Genomic DNA, 23,563 nt, shown 5'->3' with positions numbered 1-23,563 from the left:
ACTCAAACAGCAGTCGCTGGAATTTTGAGACTATAACACTAATCGCTACACTACTGTGGTGCCTAATTGTTAACTAACATAGCAAAACATTCTCAAACCTACTTAGCCCAATTGCCTATTTTAACAGTATTAGAATCCCAGCAATCACCAACCTTGCAAGGGGCACCAGTCCACCACAGGGCTCACTTAGTCACTCACACCCACTCATTCATACAAGATCAATTTAGAGCCCACAATTAAACTAACATGAACATCTCTGAGACGTGAGGTGAGTACAGAAACTCCTCAGTCAGTGTCTAGGCTGGGAACCAAACTCTTGTTCCAACAAGCTGCCTGGAACATCTCTTTTTACATGATTCCTAAAACAGAGAAATCCTGCCAAACACGGGCTCTGCTTATCAAAGTTGCTAAATCGCATTGAGATCAGAATTGTTACTTCTTGGTTTTTGCTTATCTCGAATGTACTTCTTAATAGAAACTAGTACCCTGAGGCGACAGACGTACTGCCAGATCTGTGCGGGTTTTGTTTTTTTTTTCCCTGCAGTATCCTCCTCGACTATTGTGAGTAGGACTTTGTGAATCCAGTCAAACTGGTTGTGCAGCTCGTCACTGAAGTAGCTGAGCTTTGTGTGCTCGAAATTAAATATTGTAGCTAATGGTAACTGGAGTCGCTGGACGGAGGCGGCATACGTCATGGAACATTTGTCAGTGTACACAAATTGCCCAAGTCTATAGCTAAGCTTTTACATCACTCAAGTGTTTCCCTCCATGCTATATACATCATTGTGAGATAAACATCAAAATCTTTGTATTTATTAATAAGATTAATCGATTGAAAATGTCATCCATCGTTGTGCTGGAGCTCAGCTGGTGGAGAGCAGTAAAGGAGCTACTGAAGTAGCGTTCTCGTTTCAAGTCTTCCTGGGCCCTGATTGCATACGTTTGTGTTAATCCATTAAGCGATTGCTGGCTATTTAAGAGTCTCTTTACTGCCATTGTGACAATGTAGCATCCCCTTAGGGGGGAAAGGAGAAAAGCTGAACAAATTGTGAGTGATCCAAGTTGGCCAGCTGTTTAATTATGGTGCGGAACTGAGCCTCTGACTACGCCATCCACTTTACAAGCAGATTAAAAGCATGAAAGGGTGTCCCTGGCGTCTCTGGGAAAGGGTGGTGCTGCTGAACTTAGCTTTGGCATTGAGGCGATGTGGGGGTGGGAAGGGGGCTTCATGGTGGCTTCAAGTCGGAAATGCCAACTAGGGTGTGAATGGACATACAGTAAGAGCCTGTCCTTTACTATTTAATTTTTTTAAATGCTTCAAATCGAAATGTAATGACAAACAAAAATAGGTCACCAACAATTTTTACAGCTAGTCTATAACTTATAACCTTTTTCATAAATATCTTTCATTTCTATGACAACATTATAAATTGCTTTATAGAATACAATATAATTCAAGATTGGAAAATGTCCAAGAAAGGTAAAGTAAAACCCCAACTTTTTTTTTGTGGTAAATGTCTTCCTAACATGCTTCACGAGCTCATTAGAATATGATTGATTTTATTTTTTTATCTGTATGCTGGCAGGTAAATTGATTATTTCAATGTCAGACTGCAAGACAGAGTTGGGAAGAAATAAAATGGCAGTTAAAAGCAGAGACAAGAATGAATGAGATGGAGCTTGGAAAACATTAGAAAAAGTGTGACAAAAGCTGGCCATTTAGCCCAACAAGCTCCTTCATCCTGTTCACCTCAGTGGTCCAAAATTATGTCAAGGTGAGATCTGAAGGCTCCTAAAGTCCTGCTGTGCACCACACTACTTGGCAATTTGTTCCATGTGTCTACAATCCTCTGTGTGAAGATAAATTTCTAACATTTGTACATAATCTGCCTTTAACAAGTTTACAACTGTGTCCCCGAGTTCTTGTTGCAGAATATATTTTAAAGTAACAACTGGAACCCACTGTACTAACTCCTTTAATGGTTTTAAACACTCCAATCATGTCTTCTCTTAATCAGCATTTTCTGAATCAGTGAAGGTTCCGCTCCTTCAGTCTCTCCTCTTAGCTCATGCCACTTAGTAATGGGATCAGCCTAGCTGTTCTTCTCTGGACTTTCTCTAGTGCTGATCTTTCTTTTTCTAATATGGAGACCAAAACTGAACATTGTACTCCAGGCCTGACTTCAAGGCTAGCGAGCGCTGAACCTGTGGAAACAGACTGGAGGTGCAGTGAAACTTTTCAGAGACACAATGGAGGAAGAATGGCTCTAGAATGAAAAGACAAGAGGTATGTCTTAGTTTGCCATTTTATCTATGTAAAGAGTGCAAGGGGGCTGGGGCCATGAAGCTAAATAAAACTTCACCAGGTTTTGAGCACTGAAGTTTTTGAACAGAAAGAGTCCTTTCAAATGATCATCAGTTTTCTTCCTGTAGGCAGGTGCAGTCATTGGATATCCAAATTCAGCTTTTCAGATTGCGTGCCTTCCTTTTCACACTCTTTCACACATTGCGTTCTCTTTAATATTGTCCAGCAGCATCATGCCCTGTCTTCCATGTGCCTGTTTGCATTCTAATCTCCCCTTAGCCTGCCATGCCCAAGTACATGACCCAGTCACTTCCTCATCTTATTTGAATTGTTCTAATCAATGTCCTTCTTCTCAGCACCTCCTCAGTACTCCTCTTCAGCTTACTCTCTCTATACTTCTCCAAAGCCATATCATTAATGCTTCCAGATGTTTAAGATCTGCTTCATTTAGTATCCAAGTCTCTACTCCATAAAGTAAAACTCTAAATCGTCGTGATTTTTCGATTCACATTTTCAGTTTCTAGTCAGTCCATTGCTGAGAATTTTAATTAACACATCTTCAGCCATTGCTTTTCTCAATGTAATTTCTTTCTCATGGTAACCATCTTCTGTGACTCTGCTCTGTTTGATATTCAAACTGACAATTTTCTGTTAACTCTTAACTTGCTGTTTATCGTATCTTATTCTTCCCAATCTTCATAATGTTCATCTTCTTCACAGTAAGCTCTCCACTGTGCTCTTGTGGATGCCTAACAAAGACTGTAGCTGTTTCTTGTACTTGCAGTTATCATTTCAGATATCAGACTTTATTTGCCATCTATAACAGTCCATTCACCTCCCTGTCTTCCGCACCCCCTATTCCTTTACAGCATGGATCTTCAAGTTTGGTCCTGGAAGGCCGCAGACACTGCAAATTTTGTGCCAACCCAATTTCTTAATTAGAAGTCAATCCTGGCTGATTGTTGTGCTTGTTATTTAATTCTATGGCTTCCTTTTTATACTATAGATTTTTCATTTCTGAGAATATCACCCAAATGATTTGTGGCCCAGAGTAGATCAATAATTCTCAGTCCTTCAGTTTTTACTCAAACAGACACTTCACGGTGTAAATTCAACCAGGTTATATGGTGAGCTGCTGTCTCCTTTTGTCATTTGTGACACATTATTTATTTGACAGCGGTTTATGAAAACAAGAAGCAATTACAACAAAAATGTAGCTGTTTAAGACTAAAAAAGTAATTAAGTCCTGGGAAGTGAAGTCACTAAAATGAAGCACAAAAATTTGCTTGAGCGATACCTACTTCAGCAGCAAAACCTGGCCCACAGTTAGGGAACTGGGTGAAATAGAAACTTACAGCCACAATGGCTCACCAGGACCAGACTTGAAGAGGTCATCTTTACTGTCTTCATGTGTGGCATTTACATGTTTTCCCTGTGCCCAAAGGGGTTTTCTCCCAGTTTCTCCATCATGCAGATTAGGTGGACTTTTGATTCTGAGCTATTTAGTTTGAGTCCTAGGTGATGGGTGCCATCAGAAAGCTGGATCCTACCCCAGCAATATCAAATGTGAAGCAGACGCCAGCTCGGAACTGGACAAAGGTCAATTACTGAACAAAGTTACACACCCGTCGACATGATGACAGAATATAGAAGAAAAGTCAAATACTAGAAGAAAACCCACAGGGACTTGGGAAAGTGTGTGAACGTCACACAGAGGGATTATGCGTGCACTTGAACACAGATTTCTGGAGATGTGTGGCACATGAACACACTGAGCCACTATGTCAACCAGTAAAAGATTATAATATTGATAATCATAAATTATAATCAAAATCGCCTTAATTATATGGTGACTTTATTTTACATACAGTATAAATCATAATAAAAATCCAAAAAAAAAAGTTTAAAGCCTGTTACAATGGCTATTTATACTTGCAGTGATGACACTGTGTGCACCCCTACTGAGCTGTCCATCCACTTCTAAACAAGCTTATTTTGACTCAGGATCATAGGCTTGGAGCCAAGCCTGGCAGCACCGGATGACAAGTCAAAACCAGCCCGGGTCATGAAGTTAGCAGCACCTTGTTATTCTTTTTAAACATTTAGACCCTAAGTAATAAATAAAGCTAAAATGATATCAAAGTAGTTTTGGTAAATTATTATATGTGTCTACAGGAAGTACTAAGTTGGGAGCTCCTGGAGGACTAGTGCTGTCAAGGAGGGCCAGGAATGTCTGGTAAGTCTGCAGCATTAGCAGTTTATCAACAAGGCACATGCTACAATAGGCTTTGATAAGCATCACCAGTGAGAAGCCATGTTACAGGCAGCACAAACATTTCTTATATATCTATTCATCCTTTAAATGAACATTAGCGTGGGTCAAGGAAATTTGCACTGAAGATGCGTGGTTCGCCAGTTGCCTAGCTTTTTATCTTGAAAATTCACCGTGCGGCCCTTTTAGATAACCTTTTTCTCATGATGCTTTCAAGGAAATAAAGACATCACAGAGTTGCACCAGTGTTGGTTGCAACGGCTCCCCGAGTATAAAACGCTGCTTATATTGGCGAGTGGTATGCTGGATCAACCGGTATACCGGATGAAAATCTTTTTCCAGTATGGATTTAGTAAATTGTTTAACCATGAGCTACAAATAAAGAGGAAAACTTGTGAATATATTTAAACACAAAAGGCTAATGCAGAAGGAAACTGGAAATGTGTTGCTGTATCAGGGACTTTTAACAGTAATGTTTTTTTGTATGTGAACTGTGTATAATACTGATTACCCAAAGTGCTGTGCAGCTAAAGCAAACAGCAAGGGGGGGAGAATCGACACGCTTTAGTGTTGCACTTATTTGGTAGCAGAGGCAGTGAGTAGTGATGTGCTAAATGATTCTTTTCAGTAATTCGAATCATTTTGTTCAGTTCACAAAAATGATTTGAATCTTTAAATCACTGATTCGTTCACTTTAAAAACAACAACAAGCTATATTCTAGTTTAAAATCTAGAATTGTATTGTAACAGTGTAACAAATTTAACTAGCAAACAATAAAAATAATATAAAAAATAAGCAACAAAATAATGAATTCACACATAATAATAATATAATACTCTATTGAATTCTGACAATAAATAAAATCTCAACAAAAAAAAAAAGAAATCGTACAAATGGAACCTTAGCATAGTGCACACATCACGATAAAACTGTGAGAACACTGAAATATGACTAAATAAATTTATTTTCAATTTAGGATTATTCTCCCACAATTCGCACCTTTTCTGTCCCGTCCCCCATACACATATCATTAGTGAACAGAATTGTGATTCAGTGTGCTGCAAGTCTCTTGTCTGCAGTTCATGAGCAAACTTCTCCAGTTCAGTAGGGGGCCGACTAGTTTATTCAATCAATCAGTGTTCTGAGACGGTCATAGTCATTCAGTCAGAGTCCAATGGGATGAGTTTGGTGTCATCTACCAAGACCTTCATTGGCTAGTTGTCGTCATGACCATTTCACTGAAACTGTTTACTGATAGGCTGTTTACCGAAGACAGTAACTATTTAAGTGATGTTAAGATGATAGCTCCGGACTGTCGCAGAATGCTATGTCAAACATAGCATGTACTGCACATGCCTCAAAAAGATTTGTTCTTTAATGTCAGTGAACCAGTTCATTCGTTCAGAGACCAAAACAAGTACAAATGACTAATCACTAATAGACATTCTTAATCGCATTTTGGAGCTCTGAGGGACATGTCAAGAACCAAAGCTTACTCATGCACTTGTCAGTACAATTTAACTCATTCACTTTTGTCTGAATCCACTTATTCCATAACAGGGTTGCTGGAGACGTACGTCCAGTTCTAGAAGAACACATTTTCACTGCTGAGCCCACTCACTCCCAGTGAGACCTTTTATGATCACCAAAAATCTAACCAGCATATATCTACACTGTGGGAGGGCAAACCAGGGAACCTGGACAAACATTTTGGCACAATTTTATTTTTATATAGTGACCTCCCTGAGCATTTGCACAGATTTTAAATATTACAGCAAACCATTAACAATAGGGAAGCACGCATTAAAAAAGTAGTGTAATAAAATAATGCACTCAAAATAAAACACAAAATTGCCATGCAGCAGATACAAGATATTCTTAACCTGAATTCTCAAAACTTTAACAATTTATCAGACACATAAAGACTATTGGCATCAGAAGAAAGGTAACTAAAAAAATTAAGCTGATGCCAGTTTTTACAGAAGTACAACTGGGGGTCCCGCAGATCTTGCAAGGACAATAACTTAAATTAGACATAGACGGGCCAAGTGCCTACCCGTCTCCATCGCAAGTGGAGAGGTTCACAGGATGTACTGATGGTGGAGTCCATCCCTGGTGATGCTGCTTCTCACCTTCCACTCTGAGGTTTCATTTCAAGGCCAAAGAACTTGATGACACTTTATTGAAGAGCATAGGTGCCAATGTCAGACCTCAGAAACCAGGAAAAAATTGTGAAAGTGTTTCACAAAGGTGGTGGTGCTTGAGTGTAAATGCCTTCTCAATTCAATCTTGTTCCTAATTCCATTCTATTCATCAATTCCAGTACCCACTTAAGTCTATTAAAGAGTCTATTTTAGCAAAACGGAGAGTAATGAAGTTTCTTGAAAAGATAAAAATAAACAGGGATGGCAAAGTGGATAGTCTTACAGCTCCATGGACTTGGGTTCAGATGCTGGACTGGCCACCGTCTGTATTGTTTGCATGTTTTCTCTGCATGTTCACGGATTTTCTTTTTTACTCTTGTTCTTCTACAACATCCCTAAGAGGTATTGGTGGGTAATTTTAATTTCTCTCAATATAAATAATTATCCTATGTGATGACCTAGTGCCTGATCTTGCCAAGGTGGCTTACTCTCTCCATCAGGCCTGGCCTTAGGCCTATTGAGCCTGATAATAATGGGGAGCCATGCCCGCAGAAGAGGTTTGGAATGGGGTTGGTGGCAGAGAGCTGAAAACAGAAGTGCATTGCTCTACCATCTAACACAAGAGCGGTGCCAAATGAAATCGTTTCTTGGTCATTGCCAACAAGAGCTCTTTGTGTGTGTGCTGCTTTGAATGAGAGAGCTACTGGATTTCCACACTTTTGCAGCTTTTCCAAATTACAACTGATTGTATCTTAGCTATGATCAAACACACTTTCAAAGACACACAACAGCCATGAACTGTGATAAAGTGAGTGTTTTGGACAGAAAGCAGGAAGGTATTGTTTATGTCAATGCATTAGCTAATAGAAATAGATATTTTTCAATTTTCTTGGTATTTTATGTTTTAAAACAGCATAGTCTCTCTCTATTTATAAAACAACAAAATGTCCAGAGTCCGTCCATCCGTGGCCAGCATAATATAACTAAACCATCTGCTATCTGTCCGCGACCGGTGTATCACAGCAGTGTTTACACATGTCAATGTCGCTTATGTCCTCTGGAGGCCACAAGAGCAACCTTTAAAAGGTAATTACTTTGGACTAATCCTCTTGGGAATTAACCAAACCTGAAATGAATTCTTCTTCAGAGGACGAGAGATTACAACAAGAGAGAGAAGTTAAAATACGAAGGGCAGACTGAGAAAAAGAAAGACAAGCTAGAATGTTGAATGGCCACTGATGGTAAGAAGCACAAAGAATGAGGGGCTAGCATATCTGGAGAGTGGAAGTTTCCTAAATGCACGATGTGATCAAAAACAGATAGACTGCTGCTCTCATAGCCACCACTCATCACCTTACCTACAGTGGTCTCACCGATGAAGCTATTGTTATCAACGAAAGTTGTGAACCATTACATGGGATTTGAGTGTCTTGCAGTGATAAGTATTCAGCTACAGAATGACAGCCAGATACAGGATTTACAGTGTTTTCAAAAGGGAAAAGTCATTCTACAGCTCATTACAACAGACAATTTCATCCAAAAGTTAATGACCTGGACTCCATACATAATCAAAAACAAGTTTGTGGAAAACATCAGATTAATCAATAGCTCCTTAGCTTTTTCATCTATAGATGCAAAGATTGCATTTTCACCAGGTTTTTGCTCATATTGTTTAAAGATTAAATTGTGTGATTTACCATTGTGCCGGTATATTACATCCACTCCACTATCCTCCCACAGTCCAACGACATGCAGGATAGATGAACTGGCGATCCTAAATTGGCCCTAGGGTGTGGCTGGTGTGTCTGTGTGTTCACCCTGCGATGTCCTGGGTTTGCGTATTCCTGCCGTGGGCCCTATGCTAGCTGGGATAGGCTACAGCACCCCCACCGTTCACCCCCCTGCGACCCTGTTGAGGACTAAGAAGGTTAGATAATGACTGACTCATGGCTGACTGACGGTTTACCAAAAACATTGTATACAAAAAAGCCCTTACTCGTTAGTATTTATACAAACGACTAAAGATAAAGTTTTATACAACTCCAATCTGTAAAATAAATAAATAACAATAACAATCAAATATACTATAAATAAATTTTTACTTGACACTTCTAGTAACAACATAGGCACAATTTCTGCTCTATTAAAGGATTCTGTCTACAGTCCTGATATCATGATAAGATTTTGATTCTTTTTTCCTATTTTTTTTTACTTCCATTGTCTTCCTATTCTACCATTGTGCCCATTGTTCTCAAAAGCTCTTTAGATTCCCAATTCTTAACTCTGGAAGAACACAACAAAATCCTCAAAGCTGGCCGTGCCTTTGCTAAAGCTCTTAGGACAAACGGATGGTCATGTAAGGCACTGCGACTGAAAACTCTATTAGGTCATTGGTTTGTACAAAAAAAAAAATCAGTGGCACAGACAAAGAATCTTTAAAGATCGAAATGAGCTCCGGGTGTTAAAGCAGTCCACTCTTTTTGTAATTGGATCCTCAGCGATGTGTTTTGTTGAGGCTCAATGGTGGATTTCCCCAGAGCCTCTGGCGCTAGAAGAGCACTGGGCATTCCGCACTGAGAAATCGGATAAAGCTTTGTTTTGGAATGTACTGCTTACACAAAAGCAGACTTTCCTCAAAAAGGCAGGGGAGCCTGGGAACTGCCTGCCACCGAATACACCTTATTATGACGACATTGGCTAGGTCGGGTGAAAGTGACGAGTCACGCTAAACTTCACAAGACGACATCGAACTCCATATTGAACCGAAGTGTCCACGCACGTGTGAACAGCCGCTGTATGTCAGGCCTTTTTTGTTTAAGGAGCTTGTCATCGAGATTTTCAAATGTGGCGGTTAAGGGTCAGTGAGCGTCTTCTAGTTTACAATTGAAGAGCAGCTTCTTGTTGAGGAAATTATAAATTTGAGATTAGGTGAAAAAATGATGATCAGTGCAGATTACATAACGCAAAGTAAAAAATGTTTACAGGCGAGGGATAATTGAGCTACAGCACCGGAATAGAAAATTGTTTCAAGATAATATTTTAATATTGGATTTGAAACTCTTCTGGATCACCGCCAAACCAGTGCTTGTGGGCCTTTTTATAAATGCGATGCCATTAATTTGCATCCCAGTCGTTGTGAGATTGTTTTGCTAAAGTAAAGCCTGTAGTGAGAAGTTAAGCATAAATGCGATTTATTGGCTTCTTCTTCTTCTTCTTTTGGCTGCTCCCATTAGGGGTCGCCACAGCGGATCATCATCTTCCATATCTTTTTGTCCTCTGCATCTTGCTCTGTTACACGCATCACCTGCATGTCCTCTCTCTTCACATCCATAAACATTCTCTTGGGCCTTCCTCTTTTCTTCTTCCCTGGAAGCTCTATCCTTAGCATCCTTCTCCCAATATACTTGGCATCTCTCCTCTGCACATATCCAAACCAATGCAATCTCGCCTCTCTGACTTTGTCTCCTAACTGTCCAACTTGAGCTGACTCTCTAATGTACTCATTTCTAATCCTGTCCATCCTCGTCACACCCAATGCAAATCTTAGCATCTTTATCTCTGCCACCTCCAGCTCTGTCTCCTGCTTTCTGGTCAGTGCCACCGTCTCCAACCCATATAACATAGCTGGTCTCACTACCGTCCTGTAGACCTTCCCTTTCACTCTTTCTGATACCCGTCTGTTACAAATTACTCCTGACACTCTTCTCCACCCATTCCACCCTGCCTGCACTCTCTTTTTCACCTCTCTTCCACAATCCCCATTACTCTGTACTGTTGATCCCAAGTATTTAAACTCATCCACCTTCACCAACTCTACTCCTTGCATCCTCACCATTCCACTGACCTTCATTCCTCTCCTCTCTAGAGCACATCTCCACCTCTCCAGGGTCTCCTCAACCTGCTCCCTACTATCGCTACAGATCACAATGTCATCAGCAAACATCACAGTCCATGGGTAGTCCTGTTTAATCTCGTCTGTCAACCTGTCCATCACCATTGCAAATAAGGGCTCAGAGCCGATCCCTGATGTAATCCCACCTCCAACTTGAATGCATCCATCACTCCTACTGCAGACGTCAAAACTGTCACACTTTCCTCGTACATATCCTGTACAACTCTTATGTACTTCTCTGCTACTCCCGAATTCCTCATACAATACCGCAGCTTCTATCGAGGAACCCTGTCATATGCTTTCTCCAGGTCCACAAAGACGCAATGCAACTCCTTCTGGCCTTCTCTAAACTTCTCCATCAACATCCTCAGATGTGGTGCTCTTTCTTGGCATGAAATCATACTGCTGCTCACTAATCATCACCTCATTTCTTAACCTGGCTTCCACTACTCTTTCTCATAACTTCATGCTGTGGCTCATCAATTTTATCCCCCTGTAGTGACTGCAGTCCTGTACATCCCCCTTATTCTTAAATATCCGCACCAGTACACTTCTTCTCCACTCCTCAGGCATCCTCTCACTTTCCAAGATTCCATTAAACAATCTGGTTAAAACTCCACCATGCTTCCACAGGTATGTCATCTGGACCAACAGCTTTTCCATTCTTCATCCTCTTCATAGCTTTCCTTACTTCCTCCTTGCTAATCAATTGCACTTCCTAATTCACTATCTCCACATCATCTAACCTCTTCTCTCTATCGTTCTCTTCATTCATCAGCCTCTCAAATTACTCTTTCCATCTGCTCAATACACTCTCCTCGATTGTGAGTACGTTTCCATTTTTAGTTTTTATCACCCTAACCTGTTGCACATCTTTCCCAGCTTGGTCCCTCTGTCTAGTCAATCGGTACAGGTCCTTTTCTCCCTCCTTAGTGTCCAACCTCTCATACAACTCATCATACGCCTTTTCTTTAGCCTTCGCCACCTCTCTCTTCACCTTGTGCCTTATCTCCTTGTACTCTTGTCTACTTTCTGCATCTCTCTGACTATCCCACTTCTTCTTTGCCATCCTCTTCCTCTGTATACTCTCCTGTATTTCCTCATTCCACCACCAGGTTTCCTCCTTCCTCTTTCCAGATGTCACGCCAAGCACCCTTCTTGCTGTCACCCTTATTACATTTGCTGTAGTTTCCTAGCTGTCTGGTAACTCTTCACAGTCACCAAGTGCCTGTCTCACCTCCTCCCTAAACTCAACCTTGCAGTTTTCCCCTTTCAACTTCCACCATTTGATCCTTGGCGTTGCCCTCACTCTCTTCCTGTTCTTGATCTCCAGTGTCATCCTACAGACCACCATCCTATGCTGCTTAACTACACTTTCCCCTGCCACCACTTTGCAGTCTTCAATCTCCTTCAGATCAGCTCTTCTGCATAGGATGTAATCTACCTGTGTGCATCTTTCCCCACTCTTGTACGTAACCCTATGTTCCTCCCTCTTCTTAAAATACGTATTCACCACAGCCATGTCCATCCTTTTGGCAAAATCCACTATCCTCTGGCCTTCTTCATTTCTCTCCTTGGCACCACACCTACCCATCACCTCCCTTCACCAACATGCCCATCATTGAAATCCTCTCCAATCACCACTTTCTGTCCCTTGGGTACACTGTTCATCACTTCATCCAACTCACTCCAAAAATCTTCTTTCTCACCCATTGCAAACCCAATCTGTGGTGCATAAGCACTAACAGCATTCATCATCATACCTCCAATTTTCAGCTTCATAATCATTACTCTGTCTGACACTCTTTTCACCTCCAAAACACTTTTGACATACTGATCCTTCAGAATAACTCCTACCCCATTTCTCCTCCCATCCACACTATGATAGAATAATTTGAATCCACCTCCGATCCACCTGGCCTTACTCCCCTTCCATTTAGTCTCTTGTACGCACAATATATCAGCCTTCCTTCTCTCCATCATATCTGCTAACTCTCTTCCCTTACCAGTCGTACTGCCAACATTCAAAGTTCCTATCCTCAGTTCCACTCTCTTTACTTTCCTCCTCTCCTCCTGCCTCTGGACACGTCTCCCCCTCTTTTTCTCCTTCTTCTTCTTCAGTCAGCAGTAGCCCAATTTCTGCAAGCACCCTGTTGGTTAACAGTACTGGTGGTGGTCGTTGTTAACCTGGGGCTCGACCGATCCGGTATGGAAATTTCTGTCATTGTCCGCATATTGATTTGGCAAAATTTTACACCGGATGCCCTTCCTGACGTAACCCTCCCCATTTATCCGGGCTTGGGACTAGCAGAAAGAAACACACTGGTTTGTGCATCCCCTGTAGCTGAGTTAATGCGATTTATTGGCTAACTAGAGATATTACAATATAAAACCTTTCGAGATAACTCAGGCCCCTTTATCAGGTAAAAGTCTTCAAATTCTACCAAAAATCACTGAAGCAACAGATGGACAGTTTGTGGTGCAGATTTAAATGTCTGATCTGCTACTTCAAAGCTTTTCAGCGTTGCTATAAGAATCTAAGCAAGGCGAATAGCCTTAGGGAGCTGCCACATGAATTCAATGGCCTCTTCATTTACTGCCTGAGTTAATGAGGGGTCCACGACAGATCTATCATCAGGGTGACTTTGGATGCACACCCTGGGGCCTTGCTTGGAAAGGGTCTTTAGAAAATGTGAGAAAAAAAAATAACAGGAAAAGTCAAAGTTTCATCGCCAGTTCTCAACCATGTGCTGCCTCCTGTGGGTCACGAGCTGCCATTGTTTATAGTGGTAGTGGGTCACGGCGAATTGGCGTTCCGAGAATTGTGCACGAATCCCCCTGTTATGAAGAGATGTATGCCATTTGGAATTCAGTGTCCCTTGTGGTTTAGCGCAGGTGCAAAAATGTGCTTAAGTGATTTCACCAACCCTGACGTTCGTGCTTAGTTTAGTAGGGGGGGCATGGGGTCCCAAACATCCCCCCCAGAGCCTTGGTGGTTCGGGAAGACACTGACATGTGAAAAAATGAGTCGTGACACTAGGAAGGTTAAGAAATGATCCCGAACACACCCCAACCCCACTGAGATCCTCATGGTTATAAACCAGTCAAATTAAAAAAAAAAATAGGAGCCCATGTTGGTAGATACGGACGAGGCACAATCAGAGCAGGCCACTTTCCTTGAGACGTGATGCTTACTGTGCTGCGAAAAACAGAAAATATCCACATGGAGAGCCATGTAATGTGAGTACGCAATGGTGCAATGAAAAGAGAAATTAAAAAGGGAGAGAAACAACAGACACTGTTTTTCTGAAAACTTTTAAAATAATAATAATAATATTAATAAACAACAAGACATAAACACTCTTAAAAATAAAGATGCCAGAGAGGTTCTTTAGAGCAATGCCATAGGGAACCCATTTTTGGTTCCCAAAAGACCCATCTACATGAAGATTCCAGGAAGAACCTTTATTTAATTGGACCTGTAGCAGACTCCATACCTAATGAATTTGACGGTAAGAAATTTCTGAAATAGAGATGGGTCTTGATTTTAAAAGGACCCTCGCTGTGTACAATAACACAGACTAAGTCCAGATTTTCTTAATCTCTTAGTGTCCTGCTAGGTTGCCTACCATTCACTAAAGAATTCATGCTTTTTTTCCTACATATTAGGAAGTTATTGAAAGCAAAAAGAACCAGCTTCATATGCAGAGTCCCCTTCCTAGAATGAAATGATGCTTTGTGATGCAATAGTTGTGCATGGAACCATACAGTCCAGTAAAGAACCATAAAATGTCATTAAAGATGCAGCATGTTTAAGAGTGAAAACTCTAGAGCAGCGGTTCTCAACCTGTGGGTCGCGACCCCGTCGGGGGTCAAATGACGAATTGCCAGGGGTCGCCTAAGACCATTGGAAATATGGGTTTTGTCTATTCTAATGTGTAAAACTTGTTATTGTACAAATCTTTTCCATTGGTAGTTACAGTACAAATTTTTTACTATAATTGTCATCTGAGGATAGATGTTGCAGACAATTGAATCAGAACAATTTCAAACGTTTTAATTGTCGTAACTTTATTATTTTTAACTGTTTACATTACTATACATTGAACGGTGTGACGTTACGTAACATCACGCTGTTGCAGAGATTTACATACTTCTTCTTCCATTTCCAACAACATATCTTTGCGAAACAGGGTTTTCCAGCTTGTTGGCTATCAAGTCTAAATACAGAAGTAGACTTGTTGCAGAAGATGATCTTTGTTGTGCTCTTGCAAAGACTGCCCCGAGAATTTCTGATCTGGTGAGAAAGAAACAGCCTCAACCTTTGCACTGACGTTGGCTTTTTACGCGAACTGTCGCAACGATTTTGTAGCAATGTAGTTTACTGTTGTATTAAGACTGTTACCCATGCTACGCCATGCTTTTCACATTTTCAAATAAGTATACCACATGAATATGGTGAATATAGTTCAATACACAATGAAGAAAAACAAATAAACATAAGTCATAAAGACAAAATTTAATTTATTTGTTATTAGAAATAAATATTTCACAATATATAATTACATATTGTTTTTGTTATTAATCACTACGCTTTAATTATGTTCAATTTGTAACAATGAAAATACATCCTGCATATCAGATATTTACATTACGATTCATAACAGTAGCAAAATTACAGTTATGAAGTAGCAACGAAAATAATTTTACGGTTGGGGTTGCCACAGCATGGGAAATTGTATTAAAGGGTCGCGGCACTAAAAAGGTTGAGAACTGTTGCTCTAGAGAGATGAATGTGAATGACCTTACAGATAGTCAGGAGAGGGCTGATACCTGCACATCTCCAGCTTTAGCATCAACGTGCTGTCCACTTCTTCCCAGTCACTGACACAGACGTGAACAGCAATGCAGCAAACCAGAAGGCCACTGCTGGAAGAAAGATAAGGTAAGATAAGATAAGGTGAGAGGCACCAAACAGCGCCAAACCCAAACTCAGGACCCCCTTTGCTGTTCCTTCATTCATTTATTTTTTGACCCCAAAATGTTCAGTTACCTATCTCCTTTAGACCAAAGTGTGGTAAGGGCCTTTTCAAAAGCTTAATTCATATTCATTAACTGCAATATCGGAAGAAGGTGCAGAATTCCCAAAAATGTCACATTGCACTCAATGTTTTTTTCTTTTTGGACATTCATTGTACACTAATGAACAAAAAAAAGAAGGTGCACCTGACCGAATATTAAGTTTAACAAATTTTTCTACTCCGTTCCCTGTAGCCAGTGTATTATTTACATATGTGATATTCATAATTTGTGGGTATACCCATGTGCCTGGTGGAGGGGGGGGGTCTAATATGGAGGCAGTGAGGTGAGGGGAGGTCAGGAGGGACCTGTAAAGCTCCTAATCCTGCCTTGTCCACACCCGTCCTGATTTTATTCCATTTGAGACAGCAGGGTAACCCTATAACTCTGAATATGGATAATTTTTTTTTTTTTCACAATAGCATTTAAGAAATTACAACGTGGCTAAGCGTAGGTAGAAACAGAACTGTGACAAGCAAAGAATAGTTGGAACGCCAGCTGGGTCATCCCTTTTAATTTCTTTCTGCTCCTCTTCAAACTTAAAGTAAGTACCTTCTGGCAACAAATGGCATAAACCGGTAGTGCAAAACACAAAAGAAAACAAGGCTCTGGTTAGCCGTCTCAACAAATAGCAGGTGTCCCGTGAAGTATCAAACTGGGGTTGATATAATGGGAGCACCGGAAAGGCCGGAGCTGATTTCCCTCACTGTACAGCTTCTCAGAGCTGCGGGGACAAAAGGAAAAGACCCAGTTAGTGACAGCGTCCCCTCTGGGCCCGGCAGGTTACCATCTACCTCGAGTGAGCCAGCAAGGAGATCCTCCAACAGCCATACAAATGAAACAAACAAATCATGTTGCCAAAGTGGTAACAAGTATAAGGGAATATTTTGTTCTAATTAAAGAAACATGCAAATAGATGAATGTCTAGTGAAATGTGACAATAAGTAAAAGCACAATGATATCCAAGGATAAATAATGAATTGAGTCATAAAATATAAATATTTGTTGCTTATTTCTTTAATAATTTTTTCATTTATTTTTTTCAGTGGCACTGCACACTATAAAATATGGCTTGAAATTAAAATGGTCCTTTTAACCCATCAAAGTTGGGAGGGTGGGCTCTCTGATGATGAAATCAGTTAGAAATCAAATGACCCGCTTATATATGAAACTGGTTAACATAAAGCCCCGCGACCACATGGGGATCCAGGACTGAGCTTGAGGACCCCTGCTATGGCGTCTGCTCCTTCAATTGCATTTAACAACGCCAAATGCTGAAGGGGGCCAGTTCTTCACAAGTCCACTCATTTGTATGACGTGTTTCTGAATGAGCAGATAGGCCAAGGTGCAGTGATGTTGTTGCTCTCCTTTACCGTTTAGTGTTGTCTGCACTGTTCGTTGTCAAACATCAGAATTTGGGTACAATCAAAGAGGAAATCTCTACAGAAAAGGCTACAGTTTAAGCAAAACAGCAAACAAAACATAAGCATTTAAAGGTTACGTTCAGTATTTTTCAAGTCAAAGTCTCTTCACAATCATAGTATGTAATAATTTGTCACATGGAATTGCATATTTTACATATTTAAAAAAATAGCTAGCCAGCATCCCACTGTGAAAAAAGCCTTGGCAGAAAATAAACACAAATTTATGGATTTCTTAGAAATATTTGTAGACCAGGTAAATGAATCAAACATTCTTTTGGCTTAAGGCTGAATCATAAACTCAAGGACATCAGTGGAAATGAAGGGGAAGTGCACTTAAAACTGAAGCCAGGAAGCAATTCTTTACACAAAGATTCGTGGGAATCTGGAACAAACTACCGAGTCATGGAGTGGAAACAGAAACCTTGAGAACCTTTCAGAAGAATCTCGTTGAAATATTAGGACACTTTAGCTGTTAGCTAACCAAACGGGCTTGAGGGACTAAACAGTCTCCTCTCGTTTGTCAAACTTCTTATGTTTTAACAATAAGCTCGATGAAAAGTAACAATGACGCAGTGATTGTGAATTTGGTTGGGATAAAAAGCTTAGGGGGTCCCTCAGGAGTGAACCTGACCACCACTGGCCTAGTCATTTCCTCCTTTTGATGTATGATAAGCAAGAATTCATATATACTTTCTTGATTAAAATGTATCTTTTATTCTGTTATTTTTAACAAATTATTTTTAAACTTGCTTCTCACTCAGGATCGTGGAGAACTGGAACTTATTCCATTAGCAAGGTAGAAAGGAATCCTGGATGGGGTGCCAGTCCAGTTCAGGCACATTCTCAATTCTAAAACATTTATCATTAACATGCGCATCTTGGGAAGGAAAACTGAGCCAGCTCAAGAAAATGTAGAGACTCCACCCAGGAACCTGGGATGCTAGAGTCATGATGTGGCAGCCCAAACCACTGCGTCACCATTGCATACTAAAATAATCTTTTAAGTGATCACAGTGCATGCCTTCTTGCCCATTCCAACTAATCTGTTTGGGTGGGGCAAAGTGGAGTCTCCAGTTTGTCCACAATGCCCAGACAGAGGGACACTGGAGCACATCTTGAGCTGCTGCCCAAAGGCTCTAGGGCAAGGCCGGTACACCTTGCACCATAATCAGGTGCTGAAACCCATTAAGCTATCTGCATTGGAATTAAGAACAGACAAAGAACATGTCTAACCGTGCAACTTTGTGAAGGCTGGAGAGCATTGACTCAACTTCCATGAGGCCAGATATCCTCCTCATTTCAGAAACAACTACGAATATCATAATTTTGGAGCTGATACCGACTGGAGGAGGCCCATGACAAGGAGAGGACCAAGTGTGAAGATCTTGTACTGGACTACCATAGACGAGGCTGGAAGGTAATGTGTCTGTCAATCATTGTTGTTTGCAGGGGCTTTGCTGAGCAATCACTCTTTTTTAGCCTTCAGCACATTTGGCATTACTGGAGAGGGAAGGAGAAGAGCCATCAAGAACATTACAGAAGCAGCAGAAAAAGGCCTTGAGATGGCAAGCACCACCTGAACATAAGTCATGGCCTGATCAACCACAGTTTGGTCACCTGGGCGAGAGTGTCTCATAGTGAAAGATCCAAAACACCCGATGAGCCCAGGTAACATCGCTGATGATGTGCTCAGGAGCATCAAGAGATGTATAAACATGTGTCCCTGGGTGGACTGGTCACACAGTCATTATATGGGTGTGTTTGCTCATTCTTTGTCTGTGTGAGATCTTTCCAGGTTCTTTTTGCTCCTATAATCGGGTGTGTGTGTTGTGATGTTCTGGCGCCCCATGCCAGGTTGGTTACTGGTTTGAACCAATTGCTCTGAGTTTATGATTTTCCATAACCATTAAACCTGATTAAGTTTGAAGGTCTTGTGAGACACAGTGACTTAACTCTGTAAAAATATACATAATCATATGAATCACTTACTGTAAAGTTATTAAATTTAGGCTTCAGTGAGCAATTTCTGTCAAGTCCAATATACTTCTCTCCCCAGGTTATTTATTTTCATGTGGATTACAGTACATTTCTTTTACTAAATTTGAGCAAATTTGCCACACTTTTTAAAAAGTACCCATGCGGTCAAAGTTGCTTGCAACTTTGTAATTGCTTAGTTGTGTTTTTTTTATGCTTTATGTCTCCTCTCAAAGCTGTCTTCTTAAAGCCATTCAGGACAGGTTAGCAATTTACTTAACCTTTAAAATCCATTAGCGGAAAGCCATCTGCTGCAAGCGGAGCAACATGCAACTGAAAGCCCAGCGGGCGAGAGGAGCTTGGAACTGCTGGCATGCTGTTAGGAGTTTAACGTCAACGCTCCCAACAAAAACACCAAAGAAAATCTATGAAGATAAGTAAACACATGCAATACGATGTTCGCCTTGATAATGGCAGCCTGTTGAAAGTTATGGACTGAGTAGCCGTCTCTGAAAAGAGAAGAGAAATGGCACATCAGGTGTCTTGGACTAAAAATACTCCCGGTCAGACCTAATCACGTGAAACTCGCCTTTAGCATCCTGCAAGGCTGCAGCCCCCCCAAAAGTCAGAGCTTTGGTTATTCTTGCCAGATCACCACACATGGTATTTATTTAGGAGGTCAGATGGAGAAAATGAGGTTTTATAACTTTACCAGAAAGTATTTAACACAACATAATTCCTTACATAAATTTTTTTCAACGCCCTTTAATCATTAATTGTAATTGTTATGTGATCTTTGAAACACTGGCAGAAATGTCATTGTAAAGCCCACAATTTTGCTGTTAGGGCCATGGATTACAAATCTCAGTGAACACCACTTGCCGTGGACTTGTTAAGTTTTCTCTCAATGACGGAAGTCTTATTTTATTTTGCAAATCTAAGATGGACCTCTGAGAGTGAGTGTGCCCTCCCAAGTTTGGCCCCTGACTTGAGTACAATGCCGCTGGAATTGGTTCAGCTCTCAGAGGTCCAACAATAGAAAGGAGTTCAGAAAAGGAATTGATGAATGGATAAAATTGTTCTTGCTTATACATCACATACACACAGTGACAGACAACATTTGATCCGTTTATTTACCAAATGTAGCACTGCCATATTTAAAAAAAAACAGGGTATTTTGTGTACTGGCATGACATGGCAGTGTGGTGCAAAGTGTGGTCCACTGACCACTGGTGGTCCATGAGTATGTGCCAAGTAGTCTGTGGGCTGACCTAGTCGTCTTTCTTACAAGCACTTTCATTTTGATAAGGTCATATGAAATGACTCAAGCCACTGACCAAGAAGCACCATGTTTAACTTTCTTGCAGATGATAATATGTTTCATTTCGACACCACTCCTTCCCACTCCAATCTTTTATGGTGGTAATGATAGCACCCTTTCTTTCTCTATTTCTTCAAGCTTGCAGTATCTCTCTCCCCATCCTACTTAACTCCTTATCTACACTGGATTTTTATTTTTATAGTCCATCTTGACATCTAACTTAAAAGCCAACCCCTGGCTGACAACAAGCAATCCCTCAAAATATGGGATTTTGAAATGTAAACCCAGTAGGTTTGAATCTTAGTCATGTAATACATGTAATACAGATCTTCCATCCAGGTGGGCACTCAGAACTGTGGCAGAGACCTATGGGTAGAACCAACGAAAGCAACCAGCATGTTAGCTCATAGAGTAGCGTACAAAAATTCGCTTTTAACACCGAAAAGGCTGAGGTGCAGTGCAAGTCTGACAGAGTTCTGTTCGTGCGGAGTTTTTATTGTCTTTCTTAGGGCACTTTCCAAAGCCGTAACAATGGGAGCAGTCCTGGCACTTAAACTAAGAAGGTGCTTCACCATTAAAGAGCCCTACCTATGTCTAGGAAGTCACTATTTGAGTCTGCGTGGCAAATGTTCTTCTTCTTGGCACCACAGGTTGTTACAGCAGTTTTCACGAGAATCTGAAATAAAAAGAATGTGATTACTGTAATATGGAATTTGCAGTAATAGGTGTGTTATGGCCTTAGGTGGTCCTCCAATTCTTTGACTTTTACACAGTGGTCCTCAGTCCAAAATACTTTGAGAGCCACTGCTGTAGTGGATAACACTGCCATGTCACAGATCTTGTGTCCTGGGTTCAAATCTCACACCTGACCATTGTCCACAGCCCTAAATACATCTGGTTCTGCATGCACAAGGGGGCTTTGCAATGGACTGGAATCTTGTCCAGAGCTACATTCTGCTTTGGAGTCAGTGCTTCTGGAATAGATTACAACTCTGATTTGGGAGAAGCAAGTTTGAGAATGTTCAAGTATGTTGTCAAAAGTGGGCTGTGGTTCCACCCAAAACTCCTGCATTTTGCCCCATCTGTCAAATGTCTGTTGCTATGCAACACTGATCATGCTTCAGTCACGATGGGAGGGGCACTAGAGAAAAGAGGTGGGGCCTGCCTCATGGCACTGTGCTCTTTTGCCCTGGTCAAAGTTTCTAGTTGAGTGCTCGCAGGTTGTTGAATTTTTATTTTTTAGTCGTTAAGTGTTTCACCTGCTTACGATCATTTACTTGTTATTGGACTCAGCCTTTGTTTAATTTGTTTTGATACCCTGATTTTTGTGCCAGCCTTCTTGAGCGTTGAACTCTGCCTGTTTGTTTTTTTTCTTGCCTCTTGGATTTCAAACAAGAATTAAGGACAGTTTGTAGACCTCCTGCTTGCAAGGTCTGCACCCTAACATGGATTTGCTCTGCCAGACGCATTTACCAGCACACTGAAGTCCTACAGTCTGGCTTTTCCAGAAAGAAAACCAACATTAAGAAGCTTTGGTATACGACGTGCCCCCGCTTTTATGGGCACATCATGCTAGCAGATGCCTGACAGTATATTTGGATAGTTATCTGAATGATGATTGACCATGTAATTTCAGTTTCCAGGAAAGCTTGAAACCATAAAGTTTTTTTTTTTTTTTAAATGTTTTTCATTGAATTTTTCCTGCTAAGTCCAAAGAGAACGAATCAGTTATGAGCACTGTCTAACTATCCTAAAGTGAAGTAAGAGCATTCATTTTTACTACTAAATTGTATTCACTCCAAACTCATGCATTACAAACATGTAAATCTCATGTTTTTATTATACAGTATTATATTTTTTCTCCTTCTATATATCCCTTGGAAAATACAGTTTAACATAGAAAAAGTGCTGCATGTGGGCAAAAGGAACGCCAATTTTAAATTTGAGGTGGCAGACACTGTCATACAGGAAGCAACCTCTGAAAAGGATTTAGGGGTTTATGTTGACACAACAGTTTCATAACCTAAGCAATATGCAGAATTGATTAAAAATGCTAATAAAATATTAGGTTACATTGTAAAAACTATTAAATTTAGGGATGTTATCTGCAGTGGATTTGTTCCTGCCTTGCGCCCTGTGTTGGCTGGGATTGGCTCCAGCAGACCCCTGTGACCCTGTGTTCGGATTCAACGAGTTGGAAAATGGATGGATGGATGGATGAATGGGATGTTATGCTTAGACTATATAATGCACTAGTGAGACTGCATCTGGAGTATTGTGTGCAGTTCTGGTCACCACAGTACAAGAAAGACATAGCAGCACTTGAAGCTGTGAAGACAAGAGAAACCAAAGGGTTAACGGCATGTCCTACTCCGACAGACTGGAAGAATTGTATGCATTTAGTCTCAAGCAAAGGAGACTGTGTGGGGACCTCATCCAGGTCTTCAAAACTCTCAACGACATTGGTAAAGGAGACCCATCAGAATTCCTTCAACTAAATGGTGAATTGAAGGACATCAGTTGATATTAAAGTGAACTACATTTAGGACTGAAGCCAAGAAACACTTCTTTGTGTAAAGAGTTGTGGGACTCTGCAACAAATTACAAGACATGGAGTTGAAGCAGAAACCCTGACAACTTTTAAGAAGTTATCTGGATGTGATATTGGGACAGCTTAGCTATCGGGCAAACAAACCCGCTTGATGGATTGAATGGTCTCCTCTCGTTTGTCAAATTTGTTCTGTTCTTACTCAGGCTATGAAAATATTATCTTTTAACAGAACACAGTTTTCCAAGATTAACATTTGCCTCCTAAATTCCGTTTCCAAATTCTCTGACATTCTGCCATTGACATCTCCCTCTTCATCTCATCCCCTCTGCCTTTCTTCCTTCATTGCAGAAAACTTTACTACTTAGTCACCCCCCACTCTTATCTTCATATCTCTTTAGACCACCTCTGACCATTTCTTGTCACTTCTGTTTCTCATCACTGTTTCTTGCTCGTATCTTCACTGACCATCTCCAATCATTTCTTATCAATTCCAACCGTTTTTATTCCTCTGTGACCATTTTCTGTCACTGTTTCTTTCCATATCTTGACAAAATACCTTCAACTGTTTTCTATCAGTTGTTACCCTTTCTGTCACCATTT

This window comes from Polypterus senegalus, chromosome 17 (genome assembly GCF_016835505.1).
Source record: "Polypterus senegalus isolate Bchr_013 chromosome 17, ASM1683550v1, whole genome shotgun sequence".
Lineage (NCBI taxonomy): Eukaryota > Metazoa > Chordata > Cladistia > Polypteriformes > Polypteridae > Polypterus > Polypterus senegalus.
This window is presented reverse-complemented; position numbering follows the sequence as displayed.